At 44.2% G+C, this 22,162-nt stretch overlaps 1 protein-coding gene and 1 long non-coding RNA gene across 6 annotated transcripts in view; one reads left to right on the top strand and one right to left on the bottom strand.

The window, feature by feature from the left end:
- Positions 1-495: 495 nt before the first annotated feature.
- LOC100644350 overlaps positions 496-22,162 on the top strand; it is a 259,551-nt gene continuing 237,884 nt past the window's right edge. For all 4 annotated transcript variants that reach the window (XM_048414106.1, XM_003402158.4, XM_048414107.1 and 1 more), the window contains exon 1: positions 496-1,707. The gene's annotated coding sequence lies outside the window, so the exon portion shown is untranslated. The remainder of the gene's footprint in view (positions 1,708-22,162) is intronic.
- On the bottom strand, positions 3,609-21,482 carry LOC125386882. Of its 2 annotated transcripts, XR_007227420.1 has the most exons (4): positions 20,609-21,482; positions 9,397-17,338; positions 8,526-8,646; positions 3,609-8,406 (listed from the first exon to the last, which is right to left on the bottom strand). It is a non-coding gene; the product is annotated as an uncharacterized LOC125386882 (long non-coding RNA). The 2 variants fall into 2 exon arrangements; XR_007227419.1 differs by having other exon boundaries at positions 3,609-8,646.

A 22,162-nucleotide genomic window follows, 5' to 3' on the forward strand; every position in this document is an offset into this window, starting at 1 on the left:
ACTATCGACAATTTGTCGAGCGACAATGTGGATGGATTTGACGACTGTTTTATTATGAAAAGAGGAAGTAATCGAACTTTCGATCGATGCGAGCGAGAGCGACAAAACTGTCGCGCGACAGTGTGTTCTCTAGTGTGCGCATAGCTTAGAACTATTATAACGATAGTGTCTTTTCAACAAAAAGAATAATAGGCTACTTCGTGTACAAAGCTTGAAAAATTATCGGTCTTCGGAGACGTTCGAGTGTTTTAAATTCCCGTAGATCGACGATCCCGTTGGAGAGACTTAAACTCGACTAGTGCTCGAAGCGATTCGAACATTCGTACTAGTAAATTGCTCGAAAACTTGCGACATAGAGAATATCGAATGGCCATCGCTAGGTTCGGATGGGGTTTGCGAGGGGAAGGCGGTTGACGAGGGTTGGGAAAGCCGAAGCGTGGCTCCTCCGGGTGGGGGTAGTCGGTACCTCGAACGACTCCATGGGTCTCCAGTTCGCCCTGCCACGCTCAGTCCGACCCGGACGTTCGAGGGAGACGCGTCCTGTCTTCCGTAGTACGTACGTGTCATATCGGTACGCACGTTGTCGCCGTTGATAGCGTAACACACAGAACCAGTCTCGATCTGTCGCAAATAACACACAGGACAGGATCGTCGGTTGGAGGCAATACTCGATCGTACGATTTACGGATACAAGAGAGAGAGAGAGAGAGAGAGAGTGGTGTTATATACTGGCTACTCTCGGACTGTGGGACTGGTACGGTGACCGCGTCGCACGAGGTTCGCAAAGAAGGGTGAGAGGGAAGAAGGGAGAGAGAGAGAGAGTGAGGATTCAGGAGAGCGGGGAGAAGAGGGAGAGAACGCGAAGAAAAAGCTCTCTCTCGCTCTTTCTCTCTCTCTATCTCGACTGCCTCGCCGGCTTTCCACGGCCACGAATCGATAACACGCGACCGTCGCCGCGTCGGTCGTTCCTCTCTCTCGACCTCTTCTCGACGCTCGCTACACTCGTGCACGACCACTCGCCGCGACGATTTTTCCCATCGAATAAGCGCTTAACTCGTGCCCTTTCTCACTCGCCGTTGTCGTCGTCGTTGTTGTTGTTTGTCGTTCTATTGCTTTTCCCCATACCACACCATTGGGACGAAAGAATTCGCGAAGAGCTGTGTGCGGTCGTGTTGCGCCACTTTTGACGGTCGCGTGCCGCGCAACGTGATCGATACGATCGATGTAAGCAGTCGACGACGAAACGGAGCGGCGCGAGATCGAGAGTCGAAGCGATACTTTAGCGGCAGGTCGAGGAAACCCGCCAAAATATCAGCAACGATCTGGCTCGTTTGGACTACGGTTTCCAGTCGTCAACAAGGAATAAGAAAACACGTCAAAAAGTGATTCGTGTTCGACAGTGCTGGGTAAACGGAGGTAAAAGGCAAACGAGAGCGAAAGGAACGTTGTTGATCGGCCGCCATACGCTCACAGTGTTTTGTTTATTCGTGGAAGAGAATCGGTCACTGGATTCCCATTGTGCGTATCTCTGTGTGCCACGTGACGATCAACGTTTGTTTATTTTGGTGCTTTTTGTCGCCGTTCACCTTGTTTGGCTATTCCACCCTGGGCCTTCTATACCAGATTCATTTCTACTCCCTGGAATCATCAACAAGGTTATCTGGCTCGCGGATGTTCGTCGATATCGCGCGTGTCGATCCTCGAAAAGTAAGTAAACACTTTCTCCGTTGTTTTCTTGTTTTGGTAAACACGACTCGTTAAAGCCATCGCGGGCTTTCTTCGCTAATCCCGGCTTGAACTTTGCACCGAAATTATTGTACTTGTAAATTACCCGGTTGGCATACGACCAAATGGTCGATGCTGCTAATTTAACTGTACGTTTTCATTAGTACACGAGCCAGGCTCGTTAATTCGAGAATCGTAGCCTCTCCAGCTACCGATAATTCGCACGGCGCTCGTGTAAACTAGGAACACGACCATTGACATCTTCGCTACTCGTACGAGAGATGTCGTCTCGTTCGAGCTAATTCACTCTACTTACGGCTTGAATTGTTTTAAGCTCGATTCACCGAACGATTGACCGTATTCGCGCGTGTAAATTCCATTTGATTAGGGGCGGAATTACGAAGTTAGGTTATGTTAGGCTTACTTACGAATCAGAGCCGCAGTCGAAGAGATCGACCGCCAGTGGTAATTGTTGGGCGAGATATCGTAGTTTTTATGGAGGTATTTTTATCGCGCACTTTGCCGTCTAAACGCGTCGACAAAGCCCGTGACAGAGCGCCGCCGGCGACTTTGTAGATCGTTCACACGGCGAGATGTTTTGTTCCGCAGCCGAGGAATTAATCGATCGTAAAGAGGCTAATGTGAACGATACGCCAGCCAGCCGTGCACGGAGAACATTCGACAAAGGAAAGCGATATATCATGCGGGCTCATTCTCTATTCTCTTCTGTTCTCCCTTATCGTCTCGCAAAAGACGCGTCCTTTTCTAAGTAAATGGTATCTTTTTACTATTCTTTTGATTATGCCTCCGCTCGAGAACTAGTTCTTATTCGGGTTTTCAGTTTGTTTTCTTACCTTAAAATATCGTTCTACGTACACATGCATTTCAACTTAATTTAAGTAAATATTTGTTAATTATTCGGCAATTATCTCCCGTAACATTAAATAAGAATGTTGTGATATTAATCTATTAACTGGATCATTTCTTAATCATAAACTTTTACAATTATAAGATCAGAATTTAATAATGGCAAATCAATTTTAGTTAGACTGATTTAATTTTAGTTCTGGCAAGGATTAATATTATCCTTTTCTAATAGAAATGATTCACTAAAAAGAAAAAAAAAATCATTCATTACTTCAATTTACAAGTAAGATTATTATATCCAGAAGACGAATGAAAAAGATCCAATTGACTTATTTTGCTCGGCAAACAGGTTGAAGCATAAGAGTAGTATGTTTTAGGATTTATATATATTATATAGAATAAACCAGCAGGCTATGTTCCACGTATTCCATCCTGAATGGAATTTTTAAGATGGGAGGATTGCGTCTGAAAAACAAATGCAATCAGTTTACTTTGACTGAACGTTTTTCAAGGGGACCTCGAAGGGTCTCCGCGGATCTGAGAGTGAGTTAAACGGCGCATTGATCGAGATACCACTATCGTAGATTAATATTTCTCGAAAGAGAGGCGATTGCGTCACATGAGAGCCGCGCTTAGAGTCTAGGTGGAATTGAAAAATCGATTTCGGGCAGGGCGTTAATAAAAGATTGGACGTCGAACGTTAGGCGGACAAAATATAGGGTAGAGAATCTGTAATTTCGTTCTTCGTGGGATTCTCGAGTTCTCCGACGTCTCATTAGATTTTATCGCAGCGGGGTTCTACGGCTATAGTCGAGTACCGGATACTTGAGACTTTATTCCTGGCCATAGTCGAGTCACTGAAAGTTACATACTTCTGAAAAGTCCCGCCAGATTCTATTGCCTTCGAGGAGAACGCGACAAACTCTCGACCGTAGCAACATTACTATAAAATGCGCGAACTCTTCTGGATTACGTTCGAATTTAAGCTCACTCGATTAACGCGATATTTACAACCTTGGAATAACGTTCGAGTCGTTAAGCGACTAGTATCATTGTCGAAAAGATTCCTTACTTTAACAATTAAAGATTTTTAGTGGCTAGACACGATCGATTTAATCTTATATGAGATTAGTCCAGACAAAAATTCCGAGTACGACAGTATTTTTTATAACAATGTTGAAATTTGGAACATACGTTACCATCTACATATGAGCATTTCGATATTCCAAAGAATATACTATGGAGTAAAGCTATATGAATATCTTTTACCGTACAATAAAGTACCTATTGTTGGAAATATCATAAATTTTCATTAATAATGAAATCATCATGAAAAATCCTCTTCTATACAGAAAAATATTTTATTCCGTGTACTGCATGAATCTTAGAAAATAATGGTCTTATCTCGAAAGCGGGCCAGAAAAGAACGGTATGTTTAACGCCGTGTTTTCTCAACACACGTGTCTGTTTTCCAAAGATTATAGTGAAAATAGTTTGACAATAGTCCCTCAGTTCCTACGAAATACCAAAATACTTTCTACGAGTATACCGATTACATCACGTTGCTCACAACGAATCAGAGAAACGTTTCGTAATCATCTTCGTTTCAGAGAAAAACACATTTCAAGCAATGGATTTAGGGATTCGGGCGTCGTGGCTATTTTTTTCTTGTTGTTGAAAATGATGCGTGGCTGCAGTTGATCGGACGACACAGGGTCTCTTTTCATCGGGGTGAGGTTACGGCGTATTTATTTTTAGTCAAGGCTGAAGAAGGAGACAACGAAAAGACGGAACTTTGCCTTATTGTTGGATTCTGTCAAGTTTGTTCGCAACTACGCACTGAGATATATAAAGTTTCCTGCACGGCACAGCTCTCACGGTGTACTTTAGCGCGCTTAGCACGGTAAGACAATATTGACTTGGTCGTGTCTCCCCAGAAAAGCTAGCAACTTTATTTTCAAGGGTTTCCGTTATCGGTGAAATCGCTGAATTAACCACTCGCACGATATCGTTTCTCCTCCTGTTTTCGAACAGATCGACCAACCGTTCTTTCATTCCGATATTCTCTCTCTCTCTCTCTCTCTCTCTCTCTCTCTCTCTCTCTACATTCTCATGGAACGTTTACCTATTATTTTCCAACACTACGCACACAAGAAATCGATCGGCTCCCATGACCTCTTATAATCTGTTCATCGGTACGTTTTTAACAAGCAACGCAGGTAAACTTCTCGCGCTTCGCTTCGCTGCTCTTATTGCTTCCGCGGTCTTAATAACAAGAACGGAAACTTATTTCGAGCCAAAGACGAAAAGTAAGCTGCTCGTGTTCTCTGCTGGCGAAGAATTTGTCCCGCTTTTCGAAGCATGCATTCACCGGACACGAAAATTATATCCTTACACGATAGCGTTATAACGAAAGTTTCCCCGAGTAGGTTCTATAGCTTTTCCTCATTCTGTCGTGCACTTGAATTATCCTGAAAGGAAACTATAAAGTCAGCACAATTTTTCGTCTCGCTAGAATTTTACAAGTTACTCTTTGTTTTGTACATGGTGTTAAAAATTATAGTGGTGTAAGTCAAGATTTTGAGAATTTGAATGTAGTCGCTACGTGTTACAACTTTCACAGGTGTCATCCCTTTAGTTTCATAATAATTAATTAAGTAGCAACTTTATTACGCACAATGTTTTCACTATTATAAATAATAGATATAAGACGCTATTTTATGGAAACAGAATATGACTTACGTCATTTCATTATGACAGTTGTGTCCCAATATAGTGCTAATGAAATTTCAAAATGTTTTATATGACTCATATAATGTGAGCACGAAAGTTTTTTGCGATGAGTCTTGAAACACTTTTGTGCGCTAATGTATTTATCTGTTAACATGTTTCTAAAATAACTTAAAATAAAAGACCGATATAAAACGCACAGGTTATCTATTGATCGAAGTAGAGAAACGCACGTGTCGACGTTTATGGCTTTTACGATTGTTTTTATCTTTGGATACATGGTTGGCGTCATTCGGATTAGCATATTTGCCAGCCATGGTATAATTGACCGGGCCCTTTCCCTCGTGATAAATATCGAAGGGACAGGGTCCCCCAACCGGTTTTCCCGAAAAGAAGCTCAGTGAACTTGTCCCATACGGTTACGGGACAAGGCGAGCGTACACGTACGCTTATTTAAATACCAAATAGAGCATTCCCCGCGAGTCTCGTGGCCTGTGATTTTCATGGCGGGCGGCGGCGTTGCAACGAGGGTCCGTCCTGGCGTGTCCTGAAGGGAGCGAAGCAAAGGAGAGGCAGGGGTTAACCGGTGCGCCCTCAAACGAGGCATAAAATCGGAGATGAGTCTGTCGTCGCGAAACGAGTTGCCCTGCCGAGAGAGAAAAAGGGTCGCAAAACAGTTTCGAAGGGTGGCCGGGTATTAATCAATCCAAAAGAATCGCGCTCCTCCGTGAGATGCCGCATACGCATGCCGCCGCCATTCGTTTCGACGTACTCGCACCTATATCCAAGTGTAACATGCAAGCATTACGTGCAACCGTTACGCGTTGAATATAAAAGAACACACGAGAGCACCGAAAAGAGCGTTCAACACTTCGAAATTTATATTCTCTCGCGAATGGCCTGACCACTGTCCCGATTGAATCTCCACCCCGCCACGGGGAAAATAACAATCGACGATATTTCCAAATGCGATGCGCAATGTTGCGCGTAAAGTTCAAGTATGTTTTATCGCACGACGTCCGAGTACGAATATCCGCATGAATTTTGGCTCGTTAAGCGATTCCCGTGATGATTGGAAATTGAAAAATTTGGAACGCAGTTGGAAGGCACAAAGGTTTTCAAATGATTGAAAGCAACAACGACACATTCGTCTTATGCCGGGGATAAAATCGTTTCCGTGTTTTCGTGTCGTTTTGGCCGAAAAATGTAGCTTCACCGCGAAAAACGTCGGTGAAAAATCAATCCAGTTTCGTTCCTATAGAAGTTTCTGAAACTGGTGGAATCGTGCGGCGGTGGCCGTTTCGCGATAACGGGAGGGCATGGTGGGCACGCGTGCGTTTGCATACATGTGTATATCGGGAGAAGCAGGTGGAATAGAGCGAAGAGGAGCGGAGAGGAACAGCGAGGAACAGCTCGCATGCTACGACGCGTACGTGAAACCTCGCTTCTCGTTTCTTTTTGTCCCCCCCCCCCTCTCCGTGCGCCAATTCGAGTGCCGCCCACTGCGAAACGAGCTACGGGACGGCGATAACAATGGGGTTGTTTTTACGAGCATCGTCGACGATCGGTCTCCGTCGCACCCGTTGTTGGTCATTGGAATCTCCGGCTCGGTCGGCGCTCGGACCCTCGACACACGAATTAATAACCGTTCCAAACCGCTCCGCCGCCGCTTCGGAATTAAAATATCCTTGCCGTGGTTGGTACGAGCGACAAATCCACAGAGGGCGGCGACGAACAGAGGAAAACGGGAGGGCTCTGGTCGACGCGACAGTTTGGCTGTCGAGGGGGGTGGTAGCGCGGATTGTCCGCAAGAATTAATCACTCGTCCAATCTGCGCGAAATCACGCCGTGTAATCACCTCGCGAGGTTTGTTATTAGCGGTCCGCGGCGCGTAAAGTACGAACATGCGGTCGTCGTCGCCGCGTCCAAGCCCGTACACTACCATTTTAAAAGCTGCCGGAAATGGAAGACTATCGAAACATTGCGATGCTTGTATCACTCGGTATAGTTTTTTGTTTTTCGTTTTCATCGCGAATCTTCCATTCCTCGTATTGAGTTCTCGCACACACGTTAGCAATTTTTCCCATTTTGGATCATAACGGCAAAAATATCGTCGGAACCGCATCTGTTATTTCGTAGAAAAATACGTTCGCAATGTTGGCGATGTAATCGATGCTTGTTTGTCTTGAAAAACGTATTCACCAACGAGACTTCGTCGCTTCGTAAATCTAGAACTGGATGAAATATTAGGAGTAAATCACGCGTGTTGATTGCATCTGAATCCTGCAATTACTCCGTGCTCCGATTGCTAACTTGACCGTGCGCGATGCGTTAATCGATGGAAGTTCTAGTTGGATTTTCGTGGTACACGTTGTCCAGCGAATGTTTCATTCTTCCTGTAGATTTGAAATTTCGACATCAATTTCAAGGCAGAAATTATAGTAGAAAACAAAATGGTGTAGGGGATATGGGAGCCAGTTCTAATTTAAAGAGAAACACGCGTGTATAGTTGGATCTAGTCAAAAGCGTCTCGGTACGGAGGAGTATAGGAGAGGAAATAGCTGCAATGGAAGGAAGCGAGAAGGAGAATAAAAGGGAAAAAGGAAGCCGGACTAAGATAGATAAGACCTCGTTATGGATTCCGGCAGCGTGCGCTGCAGGACATCCTCATTGCTCGAAGTGTCCTGCAAGATACGAAATAATGTCGGTGTGCATCCTGAGACACAACGATAACTTATCCCGTCTACGCCCCGTAGAATTTCTCCTATCTGCCTCTCTCGAACCTTTCCCCTATCTCTGCTTCCGCGACCTCACCTCATACTTCCAATCTGCAATGGTCGCGACAAGCCTCTCTCTTGCTCTTTTCCTCCATCTTCCTTCATTCTGTCTCTCTCTCTCTCTCTTTCTCTCTCTTCCTTTTCTTTTCTTTTCTTTTCTTTTTTTTTATGTATTCAGCCTTACGAACAGTGTTCTTTAGCTTCGATCCATATCAAGGTCCCTGAATCTATACGGTGACCTCCGCCACGTATGGAGACTCGCATTTGGCCGGTCGTAGTTGAAATAGGTTTAGTTTCGAAATTTCCCCTGGAAGAAACAAGAATTCTCATTAACAGTTTCGTTTCTGAAAGTTTTCGAATTAAGCAAGACTGTTCTTTCGCGATCGTTTCGGAACGTATTTTTCCCTTTTATACATAATTACTCACTTCCATTTAGTAGGCCATTCGCAACTGCGCTCATTGGAATTTTCTAATCTTCTCGCGATGGCTGCTTCAACGAACATTTACACTTGTACAAAAGTGTACCAGTTATCCAGAAAGCTGTTACCTGAAGCGGCAGACGAAATGGTTCACTTAATTAACAGCTTGTCTCCTGATAACGTAGCGTAGGAAGTGTTCTTTGACAGTGCGCTTTGGGTAGACGACTAATTACAGGGCCGAGAAATAGTAGACGATTTAATTTATCCATTCCAGTGACTTCGTTTAATTATCTTACGCAATAATGTCCCCTTCTAAGGAGGTATTCGAATACGTAGTAAGTCAAGTCATACTTGCGCATCGCGAATGAGAATGTGGTAGGAAACATTTTGTTCAAGATGGTTGTTAAAAAGTTTCTCTTTCGCAAGGAAATTGCGTCTTCCTTAAAATGAATCGAATTTACTTAAATATGATACTTCGTAACAAAAATCTGCTACTTTTGTTTGTAGTTTAAAAATATCGATATCTAGAATCTTTAACTAGTTATTATGCTGCATTATTGTGAATAAAGTATTATTTGTTGCATTGAAGAGGAAGCATCGGTAACCGCTGATTTTTCAAAGTTCACGATTTCATCGAAGTTAGAGAAAGTTTTACGCTATTATCATATCGATCATTTAGGTATTTATACTACTTGAATGGCACTGAAATGTAAATGTCACTTGAAGTGGAATTTATAGAAGAAACTAGGTTAAATGAAAATCTGAATAAATATACATTTCAAGGTGTCACCAAATTATCAGAATTGACGGCGTTCGGGCCACATTCCTTTGGAATAAATATCTCAATAGTTTGCATGCATCGCAATATCGAATGATACCTCTGATGAAGCTAGCTGTAAGCGGATGCTCGGTTTAGAGTTGAAATGGCAAAAGTCAAGCGTGTCGCTCGTTTCATCGGCAGTTTGGTAACGTTCTCTCGGTTTCCTGCCACCGGATGCACCGACATCGCGTGTTCTCGGCACAATGGTTCCCCGAAGAATTTCTTCGCAGTGTATTGCAGTTTGGAAAGTAGGTTCTCGTAGTGCATAGATATGGGAGAGAAATCGCTCGGCTGCATTTCTCCGGGATGTCAGAAGCAAGTTCCCGGCACGGGTTTGCTCCGTCGCAGGTCACTTCGAAACTTTCCTCTCCCGAACGCTTGCCATGCTTATGTCACGAAAGAAGGTGGCTAGGTTAGAAACAAGTAAGAAAAAAGAAGGGGTGAGGGCAAGGTTGAGAAAAAAGCGGGTTAAAACGGAAGACGGCGTTGAAGGGACGCGACGCAACGCTCGGCAACAGCAGCAGCTCGACTCGCGCCGATGAAAAATTCACCTCGACGATAACTCGAGCGTTGCATTTTTCATAGAGCCGCGGAACTTTCTTATCCATTGCTTATATCCGGTGTAGTTTTCCACCCAAGCCAACAACCACGCGTCTCCAGAGGCTGGTAAAGGTTCATGCAACCATTTGTTGTTCCACTTGCGTTTACACCTTTTTCCCGATCATACGCTTCTAATTCTTCCTTTGAATCTCCTATCTTACCATCTTTACCAGCGCTCGCAGAATGTGAAAAAGACCGTTTTCCGATGACGTCGTTTTGTAAGTTATTTCCATTAGATTTTTAAGTCATTAGACGCCAATGTGAAAGTAAGTCTCATCATTCGTTATTCATTGCACGAGCAGAAAATAATCCTGTTCTTAAAGAAAAAGAGAAAATTAAAACTAATTATCAATCCAGCAGTGCGGTATCGTGCTGCGATACTTACCCGCGAACTTTAGGAATTATTCGTCAGGTGTCCCAAATCCGTCCGTTTATGCAAACTTGGGTCGAACGTGTCCCGCGACTTGCGTGTATAATTAGGTTTCATTAAAACAAGACTTTCTTTGATATCCGCGACGTACAGCTACTTTGAGAGAACTTAAGTGACTCGAACAGGGGATATGGGAGAGAGGGCGGGGAGGGGGGGGAGAGATGGAGGGAGAACGAGCGTTCTATAAGTAAGTTGAGTAAAGTCAAATCCGACCGTGAGAACGTCGATAGGATTTGCTCTGCTGGCTGTAATTGAAACCGTATCGTTTTCTTCGCCGTTTGCATATGCAAATGTCCGACGAAACATCTGCTAATTTCTTTCGATAATTCGCGCGGATGATTGATCGTGAATGGTGGCCAGGTGCGCATTTATAGTGAAACAGGATTAAAGAAAATGAAGGAATAAAGAAAAGGCAAATGGAAATTGAAGTACGCGTAGTCGACCGGTCTCGCTAAAAATTCATACCGACTTTTTCATTGATATGCTAACACACGTAGATACGCATGTACATGCATCCTTATTTACATATCGTTGGAATCGAACCGAAAGTCGATAGCTACGTATTTACTAGTCGCAAATTAACCGAACGAACTTCGCATCCGAGCAGTTGCATTGCATTCAGATTCTGCGAGCTTTCACGGCGAAACTTTGGTTCGATGACATTTCGCCCTGCTGCCTTACCGAAACAAGTACGTCGTGATTACTGTTTTTATCAGAGACTAGCAAATTCCAGACTTTACGTAGATATTCATTCAGTTTGGTTTTTACTCGTCCATTGATTACTAACTATATTTTCTCGGTTACGTACTAATAAATTTAAATCAATTGATATTTTCATTCCAGAAGGTTCTAAAATTATTTCGTACCGAATTATAAAGCAAACGTATGAAATTCTAAATTCTGCTCGTCACCAACGAACTGAATCGGTCGGTCTTTCAATGTGATATGGCGTTTAACACAGTCTATAGGCACAGTCAGAAATAGACTAGCCAGCTCAGCTTCGTTCGCGCGAGACGTCCTCTCGATGACAGTTCGACACGTTCCATCCGGCTGGCCTATTTTCCTTCCAATTTTGCATTGGTCACGCTATACCGACGATAAAAGCGTTACGTACGAATGGTCGTCGACGTTGATTATGTACTCGGTGCGACCGTGAACCAAGCTTGTTTTCCATGACGCTTGGTTACCATAAGTTTCTTAGCTCGTTGTCAAATTACCGAGGAGATGGCAAAAAGTTGATGACACCTACCGAACAAGTGTTCCAGAGACGAATTTTTAGTGCATGTAATTAAGACGATTATGCGCGTACGATCAGACATGGAAATTCCGAAAAGAAGATGGTTGGCATAGTAGTGTTCTTTGGATAATTTTACAGATTCATGAAATACGAAGATTTATGTGAGAAAATAGAGTCGAAGATATTTTTATCTTGCATAAACCTGTGGATAGCGGAAATAAAACGATGTTAAGGGAAATCCAGAAATCCAAGAAACAAAGCAGACGCGTCGGAGATTCGTAGGAAGGATATTTACAGTGGTTCATGGCGGTACGATTAACTCTTAGGGAAAGTAGATCGAGCCGTTTCTGCGATTAAATATGCATGATTTGAGGTGAATATAAAATACCGGGGAGGATTCGACGTAGGGTGCACGCCGGTACATCCCCGGCATCTGTGCTCGAGGATTTAAGGACGAAGGATTCGTGGGTCCCGAGGGCGAACGGTGGAAGCACGAGAAACCAGAGGTTAAAAGAGGAGAAGAGCGAGTAGAGGAAAGGAAAGTGGACGAGAAGAGGCGAGGGGAAGTGCAAGGTTGTTTGCCTTCCAAGACTGAAGGGGCTCCGCTTGCTTATGAAGTCTGATCGCGTAAGATGCTTCCCCAGCTCCTGGAACCCCCTTGATCCTCAGATCGTTCTCATTCTCGTTCTGCCTTTCATTCTAGTTTTCTTCTCTTCGTTTCTCTTCGCTTTTCTTCTTTACCTCTGGCTCACCTTGTTCGAACGCAAAGGGAGCTTCGATGTTATCTGTGTACGTACCTTATTCCTGGTTATCCAATATCTGTTAGACGTATAACGAACCAGGCCAAGGGAAACAGTCTCAAAACGCGGCTACTGCAGTCGCGAAAGTTAATCTTATTAATTGAGAGTCGGATTCTTCGGAGAGTTCTTGAACACGGGTTTGATGCTTTAAATTGGATCCTTTAATTTCTTTCGCGTTCTCCCGCTCCCCCCCCCCTCCCGCGCGACGTCGCCCGGAACATTCGTTTTTTGTGCTTAATATCGTTGCTATACTCTCTTTCTCCTTCCCTGATCGTGAATGTAAATATCATCAATCGTTTCGACGAGATTCGATAAAAAGTACAAGAACCTCGAAACCATAGTTCGTGGAACAGTCGATATTTCCCATTTACGTTGTCATTTACCGCGTCACTTTGATGCATATTTCACGGAAATTGTACGTTAAGAACGGGATCGACGATATCAATATTCGAGCGCTCTATCGCGGATTTTACTACTATATGAAGCCAGCCGAATTACGACAATTTAATAATGCAGCATGTCTAGTTATTCATTCGATAGAAAATAATCCGTTGGGCTGTAGGAATAATTACTGTAACGTTAGTGTAACAGTATTATCGTTGGACAGCGCGCAATATTAATCATCAAGGGTACTGTAGGCTGATGTACGTTATTACGTTTACATGACCATAGAAAGTGGTATATACCCACGGCATCATTAACGTGGCATGTTAATACACTAATAACACTTTCCTAACGAAACTGTATCAGGGGAGTCTAATTCGCAATTTTCGTCCCGAATGAGATCCTTTAGTCTCTCTCGAACGCGTTAATCAGAGCTGATCCATTCTTTCGTTTATTATCACCGGGTATTAAACGAAAGTGTAATTATAAATGGCGTGCAAATTGTTTCGAACGAACTCCAATCGATCTTCCTATGTAAATTGATTTTAGGATGAATTCACGGTCGATTTTGCGCTGACAGTCGAGAAAAGAAGCCAAAGTAAAAGAGCAGGGAATGCGAAACCACCGAAAACTCTCGATCGTTCATCCACCTCATTAAGGATAGGCCCTTGCGCGGGGGCGTTCACCTAATTTAAATATTCCCCCGGTATTGACCTCCCGAGAGTTTTCTAATTTAACCACGGCGCCCCCTATCGGTTCTTCCCTCCTTCTCGCCACGTTCTGCGACTCGTTAAAGTCTATTAAGCGAAGGAGAAAACGCGTGGTCGAAAAAGGGTTAGATGGGCGTGAAAGGATGAACGCCGTTGACTCGAAGTGGAAGTAGCACGACGCTTAGGTGAGAGAGGCTGGCGGTGGAATAGCTGCCTTCTCGCTGGCGTCTCTAGAAAATTTTGTGGGCCACGTATGCTACCCGCGTCCTTTCGTGAAATTTTCCACCTCGAAGGATTCGATTCTATCGCACGTGTTTGGCCGTGCGAATTTTAACGCGCCAACAATTTCTTATTCGCTAAAGTTTCGGAAGAACTTCCATTTCACCTCATAGAATTCCTTTAGCTCGTTTTTGTTCTACCGGTTTCTTTCTGGTTGTGACTTGTTGATCCAATCGGTTCATTCATAATCCTTTAAAACGTGACACGAAACACTCGAGACATGAATTTCACAGTGTTTGTAAAGCTTATCCGTTCTGACGTTCCGAAGATATAATATAACCGACCCGGTGAATCAGCTCTGTTTTTCCTCTCGATCGTAGAAAGCGAGCGACCGAGGAAATTCGTCCGTTGTACAGAGAAGTTGTGCCTTAAATCGAGATTTCCTCAAAGTCTCTTTTCACATAAATCATCGTTGCATAGACGGTGTTGGTAGCTAATGCTAGTCTCGATTAATACTAATGAACCCGGGTCGCGAAACAACATTTATAGGTTCATAAACGGGCTTGATCGTTATTGATATTCCTCCCTTACAGCCATCAATTAACATCGTGGCTGGTGCGTCGAGGGCGGTTTTACGAATTTGGAAGGGGTATTTCTGGTTGGGTGGCAGCTCGTTACGCCGAGCTCTCTCTCTCTCCCTACCTCCCTTCCTCCCTTTCTCTCCCTTTCTCTTGTCCGGTGGACGAATAACCGCACTCATACACGCGTACAATGTTGGTGGACGTACAAAATACCGCGTACAAGGCGCGGAAACGCTGCAAGAGGAAGGAAGCAGATTCCATTTGCGGCTAAATGACTGATGCGCCCGCGTGTTGCGCGTCACGTTATGACTCTGGACGTGCGATGATATATCGCTGTAACCATCGCGCGCGCACACACATCGACTCCCGTTTCTGTGTACCTTGCACAAACACTCGTTAACGGTCATGAGAAAGATGTACGTCTGCGCGTAGTTATGTGCGGTCTACGTATGATACGCGCGCATTGCCTTCCTTCTCTGTGGTCACTATCCTAAATGGAACATCCTATTTCGGTGCTTTTAACCGTACCAGTCTTTCGAAGGTTTCCTACCAGCTGGCGGGCAATCTTTTCCTCTTTCGAACCGCGTTGGACGTGATTGATGAATCGGAGGAAAGAGACGGCGAATCGCGAAATAGAAGAGTTGGCGACGCGGCAATAGAAACATATGGTTCGAGTCGTTCGATCGACAAATTAACGTCGTGGAAGCTTTCTTTTTCGTTTCTCCGGGGCTTAGTTTGGAAAGATCTCGCGAAATCAAAGTAACACGTCGAACGTACACAATGGCGTGCACTGATGCTCGAGCGTTCGTAGCTCAATCACGAGTGGAGCCGGAACTCAATAGCCGCAAGTCCAGAGGCTCGGACACAAACGGAGCGAGTTCGTATTACGGCGTGATATCGCTAATTATATATTAGCTTGGTCACCGTGTTACCGGTCGATAACGCAGTGCCCCCGGTTTTGTAGTTACGGCACTGGCAGAGGTTGGTGTACACATTCCGGTGCTGACCCTGCCGGTCCTGGCCGGAAGGGTGGCTATAGCGGTTCTGTGTATATACTTGTAAGAGGCGCGTAATTTGACTATCGGCCTCGGTGGCGGCGCATCACCGCGAGATTACTCCATTATACCTCCATAGACAATGGAAACCGCTTACGTGCCCGTAAATGGCTTCGTCTACCGCGAGCCAGTCCCTTCCGTTGCTTGCCTCCCTTTAAATCTCTCCATCCACTCTCGGCTTCGGCGTCTTCCTTGCGCTACCGTTTTCACCCTCTTGGCCTTCTCTCATTCCGGCACTCCTCTCCCGTTCTCCTTATTAAACCTCCACCCCCGCAACCCAGCTCGTCTTTAAACGGCCCCGATGTTGCGCACCGCTGCGGAATCAGTTTTCGGTTGGTTAGATTCGCGTCACGATTTCGAATTGATAATTGCGACGGTAAGAAGGAAGGGAACGATCGAGGGAAATAGCGAGTAAGTAACCGGTTTCCTGCCTGTCGGACAGCTTTCATTTCCTGTCTCTCTCGTTTCATCTACGATCCAAGGTCAATTTTAGCGTCACAGCCTGTCAAGAGATCGCGTTGTTTTCTTCAAAAGCGAAATTCTTCTCTGTATATGTAGCCTTATTAATTTCATTTAATCGGACGAACGGTCTTCGACATAAATCTTGATGATATACGTCGTAAAAGATTAAGAGGTTGACCTAAAAATTGATTTTTCACCAGCGAGATATCGATTCGCCGACCTAGTTAGAGAGTAGCTCGTTAAAGACGTCGTTCCCGGTCGTTTAACCATCCTGACGACGTTACGACATCGTCACGTGCTCATGAGACGCGTTCAAACACATCTTAGCAGGGTCGCTAAGGTTTATTTACTTACAGAGAGAAGATGTAGAGTAGGAGAGAGTAGGGAAAGATCAGCGATAAACCGAGGAGGAGTGGCTGTAATCACAGCGGGGTGCGCGAACGACGTATCGGTGCGTTCTTTGTTAGGGATGATTTATACTGGATATTCGATTCATTTACAAACCGCTTTGCGCAAATTGATCCGGCCAGGCTCGTTACTCGCCACAGATTTTGCATCTTCGTCACAACCAGGGATGGAGGCGCACGAAAGCGATTTATCGCGTGCCAGGCGAAACGATCGATTCATTGTTTTAACATTTAGATAATGTTTGCGCTTCGGCAGTGCCGCCTTTGTTGCGTGTTCGATGTGGAAAGAAAAATTGCGGATTAGGTGATAAATATTGTTCTTGCTTTTTACGCGTGTAATTATTTACACGCCTGTGATTAACCGATCGCGATTCGGATAATCGAGTTGCTAGAACATGTATATAGATAAGCGGAAGCAACTTTTTCGAGAAACTTGTCTCGCTCGACTTTTAACTTTCGAGGGTAATGCAACACTTAGTCCTAAGATAATGCTTAAGAAAATAGTTGCATCGTTATAATCTTTCTGACAACACTGATAACTTGAAATCTGATAAGACATAAGGATCCTAGTTTAAGAACTACAGATATTACAAAAATTACTTGTACATTATTGTATTTATTACAACGTTTATGTAAATACTAATTAAATTGTTTTAAGTATATAAAATTTCGTATTATTTAATATAGTACAAAAATTTAGTACTATGAAAATAAAGTATAATATAGCATTTAATTAAAAAACGCTTTGCTGGAAAACAAGGGTATACAAAAATAGCATTTCTGGTAGGCGCTGCGGTATACTTAATCCACTGTTTTTAAATTTAAGTGTCCTACAGTCTGCCCTAATCGATTACTGTATTCATTTTAAAGAGCAAAATTCATCGTGCAAAGCTTAAAGTGCTGTGATTTAATCGTACGAGGTTACTAAATATTCCCAGATTTCCTCGAATGTATCTTTACGCCTATTTATTCCTTCCGTCTTGGTAAAGTATAGGGACGGAAATCTCGATATCAGCATTAGCAAGATACGGCACTGGGTAGCTGCAATGGCTGCACCGGTCGCCCCGGTCCTCCTGGACGCCCTCTCTCCTGTCGCCTGCATGGCTAGCATCCCTCTGGAATATTAATATGACGCGAAATATTATAAGCCGCGACAGTCGACGCCACGGGAATACTAAATATTATCCTGCAGGACCCGACGGTGACTTGATGCTCCTGTTGGCGCTTACATTTTGCTCTTGGCAGCAACCTGCATACTATTCCCATGCACGAAACATGGTGATAAACTGCCCTGGTTTACGTATCACCATTTCTCCATTATATATAAAAAGAACTTCTACTCACAACTCGATCGCAGGTACTAAGAAATGTATCGTTTCGAATAATCACACGCATTGCACGTAATTTAGTTAATTAAGTTCATTTTCTATCGACAAACTGTCATTGACTTCTGTGAAAAAAGTAACCTCTGCTAGAGATTAAATCTTCTGTAAATTGACCACGAGTCTAATTGTATGTAACGTGTCGTTTCGAATAATCACAGACCTACATGCAATTTAGTCAACTTAGTTTCTTTTCTACCGACAAGACTGTCACTGGTTCGCGCGAGGGAAGTATCTGTTAGAGGTTAAATCGCGCGAAACTCTCGAACGAAATAACGGGCAAATCACTTTTTTTCTCCGTCGATGTGTCATTCTGTCTGTCCTTTTATACGAAGCATCCGATGGAGAAGATATTCCTTCCGGCGGCAATCGAAGAGATACATATACAAGTCAGAGGAAAGTTTACGACATACGAAGTATCGGACGTACCCCCGGAGAGAAATAAAGAGATTACGATCGGGACGTGGTTTTGTTATCGATCGACTCGAGAGATGGTAAATGATATGGTTCCACGCGTGGATGACAGGATAGACACGTAAGGCAGGTGTCGATGTTTAGCAGGACATTTATTGGATAGCGGTTGGTGGCGGCGTGCACGTCCGTTAACAGGTCGTTTTCTTTAATGGCCAGATAAACCGACGGACCGTCGACCGTTATTTCAGCTGAATTACTAGCGTTGACCGTAAAGAAAAGAAGAAAAACTCGCGCGTCTTGCCTGGCCAGCCGCGCTATAGATTTTTTCCCGCGTGCGCGTAATTAACTCTCCACTCGAGGTCGGACGAGGTAGGAAGCAGCGTGTTAGAAAACACTTTTAGAAAACGCGCGAGGATATGTGTAACGGCAAGGAGGAATTACTATACCTAGACGAGGAAAAACATTTCGTTGGGGCTTTTAATGGTTATTACGAGACGGGAGCGCGTAAGCACGTAGAATTTTAGAGTGGTCGTAAAAGTAATAAAAAAATAAGAGAAACTCGCGAGAGAAAGAGAGGGGAGGTTAAGATACACCCTATACATTTTACGTTATTCTACGGAAATAAATCGCGAAGCGTTGTGGTAGCAAATAGCGTTTAAATTCAAATTACCGAAAAAGGAATGGAGAGGAGTTTGCTTCCGGCTGATTTTAATATACGGCACTTAATGTACGTTCATCGTGGTTCCTTCCAGACACGGGAGGATCACGATGGTGAACGACCGACTAAAATTATGCAGACAGGTCAGTCGCTGACGCTGATCTTATTACTTTATCGTTCGCAGTCTACGTCAATACGCTTTATATATTTTACCGCACGTAGCACCAGAGATGGCTGCTGAAGCTTCTCTAACATTTTTAATTCAATGCGGCCGCTCGTGGATTATTATGCATAATACAGTAACTTGGCCACGAATATAGAGCGTCAGCCTGCTTTCCTCTTCTCGGCCGTCTATCCATTCCGCTTCGTCTCTTTATCTTGAAATTTTCGTTGAAAAAACGATAATCCGTTACGGTGTCGTAAGAAGACTACAAAGGGTGAATCGTTAAAAACCTCCAAGCCGCGGAGTGGAGCGTTCAACGTTCTCTTCTTCTTCTTTCTTTTTTTTTTTTTTTTTTTTTTCTGGGACAACGCTCGGGGTTGTTTACGACATTCTCGTCCACTACTCGTGGCAATGTTTAAAGACTAGACGCTCGCCTGTGTACGAATACTTTATTAAGAGTATTTTCTAGCGTGAGTTAACAATGTGCGTTCGCTCAAGATCATAGACATTTTACTCAGAGAAAGATTTCTTACTCAAAGAAGATTTTCCTATTTATCGAATGAAATTAGTACCAACCACTTTTTCGGCTGGAACAGAATATCTATAACGAGAATTATTTAATTCGATCGGATGAGTAGACGTCTCTTGGCTCGATTAAGTAACTGAGAAGAAAGTTTCGCAAGAAGATCCAAGCTTCCAACAGCTCGACGAAGAAGAGGAATATTTTTCTCCGGCACAACACGTAATTTGTGGTGGCTATAAATCCAGGACGTTCCACGGAGGGGCGGGGGGGGGGGGGCGGATGAAAGTTTCCTTCGATTTTTGGCAGAAGGAGGGTCTATGGACTGGGTTGGAGGAGACAGGGCAGGGGAATAGATGGCGGAGAGACAGCGTCCTCCGGAGGATGCAGAGAAATCGCCTGACGCTCGGTAATTTATGCTCTGACCTCGTTCTTGTCGGTCGACGGGGTGCGCGCATGTTGTTACGGAAAGATGGTGCGAGATAAAAAGTCAAAAATACACGGTGATACGGAGCTCTTTTCTATCTGTCCGAACTTTGCTTCCTTCGCGAGAAAAGTTGGCTGTTTCTGCTGGAATTTATCAAGCTCGCTGCTACACCCTTAACAGTCTCCGTGGAATCAGTGGGAAATAAACGCTGGAAAACAATGGTCGACGCTGAGTAGCGCGTTCTTAACTATCAAGATGTGTTCGATGGTGAGAATAGTCGGAGACGGCTAGAGGTGTGCAGCAGGGCTCCAGATGCGCGACTCTACTCGAGCCAACAAAATACTCGAAAAGTTTGCTGGCGCGGTAAGAGGACACGAGCGAACGTGAGAAGCCAGAGCGGAAAAGGAAAGTGATGATGCGCGCCGGTAACACCATGGCGGAGGAGTAGAAGAAGCTGGTGTCGCTTACGAGAGGCAGCTAGGAACGAAAACAGTGTTATTAAAAAGCGGTGAAGAGGGAAGCGACGGTGCGGCCGGGTGGAAATTCTGGCGGTGGTGCAGAATCGACGGAAACGTTGCGGAAGCTCGAAGTAGAGTTACTCCGAGAAAAGAAGAGGTAAGGGAGCAAAGGTGGGAGGCAAAAGACCGGTCGTTAGGTAGCGCCGTCGTAAAATTAATTACGCCTCGAAACTGTCTTAATTAAAAATGTGTCCGCCGTCCGTCAGCCTCGTTCCCCTTTCAATGTACTCTCTCTCTCTCTCTCTCTCTCTCTCTCTCTCTCTCTCTCTCTCTCTTACCACCTTTATAACCTCCGTCACCTACCTCAGCTTCTACCCTCGTATATTCAGCAACTGGCGCTTGTTCTCCTTTCCATCAGGAACGAGATTCTCTTCTTCTTCTTCTTCTTCTTCTCCCTCTCTCTCTCTCTCTCTCTCTCTCTCTGCTTCTCTCCATTCTACCTTCTATCTTCTCCGCCTTTTCAGTAACTCCCTATCAGCTCCTAGATTCTCCTCCTTCTCTCTAGACCGTCTTTCGCTTCGTCTTTCTCCCCGACACCCTTATTACCTACTCGGTCGCGAGCATAACGGCACCGCTATGAATATTATGTCATTATGCAATCTCGCGGTGCATGCAATGGCTCCATGCAAGCTGCAGCCTACAGCGGCGTGCATGCGTCACATGTACGTGCGATACACTTGCAACCACCGCGGTGGTTCAGAGCTCGCACCTTGTGACTCGATTTCGAAGGAACGATCGAGGGATTTGGTTGTTTCTACGAGGCGTAAAGGTTACGAAAATTTTACACCATTTGTCATTCCCTCTAATGCTTCTGCTACGGGTTTCCAATATTCGTTATTTCTCGAACCGTTTATATTCAATACAGAACTTTCACCTTTCTCGCGATGTATAGAGATATTCCGTCGGAATTATGTTGAATAACCGCGGTAAGAGGTTCGTGTGGCGAACAATATTTTTTTGTAAGCGCACGGACTAAGGCGAGTAGAGCTGTAACTACCTTAACCACGATATCGTATCCTTTATTTTGATAAAGCACGTGGAAACGAGCGGTCTTATCTAGCGATTTCATCGTGAAGTGGTCGCACGCTCTCGAGTAAGTTAAATAGGACCGCCGCGGTTCACGCTGTGACCTGGTCACTCGACGCAAATCGGATCAACGATTTGCACGTTAGACGAATTACCACCGGAGCCTTTATATCGTAATCGGGACTCCTCGACGGAACGACAACGGTCGCGTTTTGAACAAGCAACAGGACCAATGTTTAACGACCGGACGGACGAATGCAATAATCTACGATGAGGCCAAATTATTTCATAATTTACACGTTCGTCATTGAAATTGTAATTTTCCTGCTGGCTGGACGACGAGTAACGATAATATATGTATTTGACGCGGTCATAAATATGGGACGACCCGTTTAAGCGGAGGCGCAGACGTAATTTATTCATTTAAATTAGAGTCCTGTGTATACAATCGCGTGAAATTAATTGGAGGAAGCGCGCAATCATCGCATCGCGTCGCAATGATCATATTTTTTTCTTATTAATGTAATTAGATGACATCGACGTTCCCCCTGCAGCGTTGGTCTTTGATTTTCCCAACGTGGTGCGGTTTGAAACGCGGTTGAAAGAAACAAAAGAAAAGACGACTAAACAGCCTGAGAATGATAATGAAAAATAACAGGGCCATTTTTCAGGGTCGTTTAAATCATACGAACAACATTAATCCTTTCCGACATATAAGGGGAATAAACGTGAATTAACGAGGGACCGTATTTACTTATTTGCACTCTTACTGTTCCTACGTGCAACTTAATTTCAACGAATTTATATTTTTGTTATCCGGCAGCGTAATTA

Source organism: Bombus terrestris, chromosome 18 (assembly GCF_910591885.1).
Source record: "Bombus terrestris chromosome 18, iyBomTerr1.2, whole genome shotgun sequence".
NCBI classification, from domain to species: domain Eukaryota; kingdom Metazoa; phylum Arthropoda; class Insecta; order Hymenoptera; family Apidae; genus Bombus; species Bombus terrestris.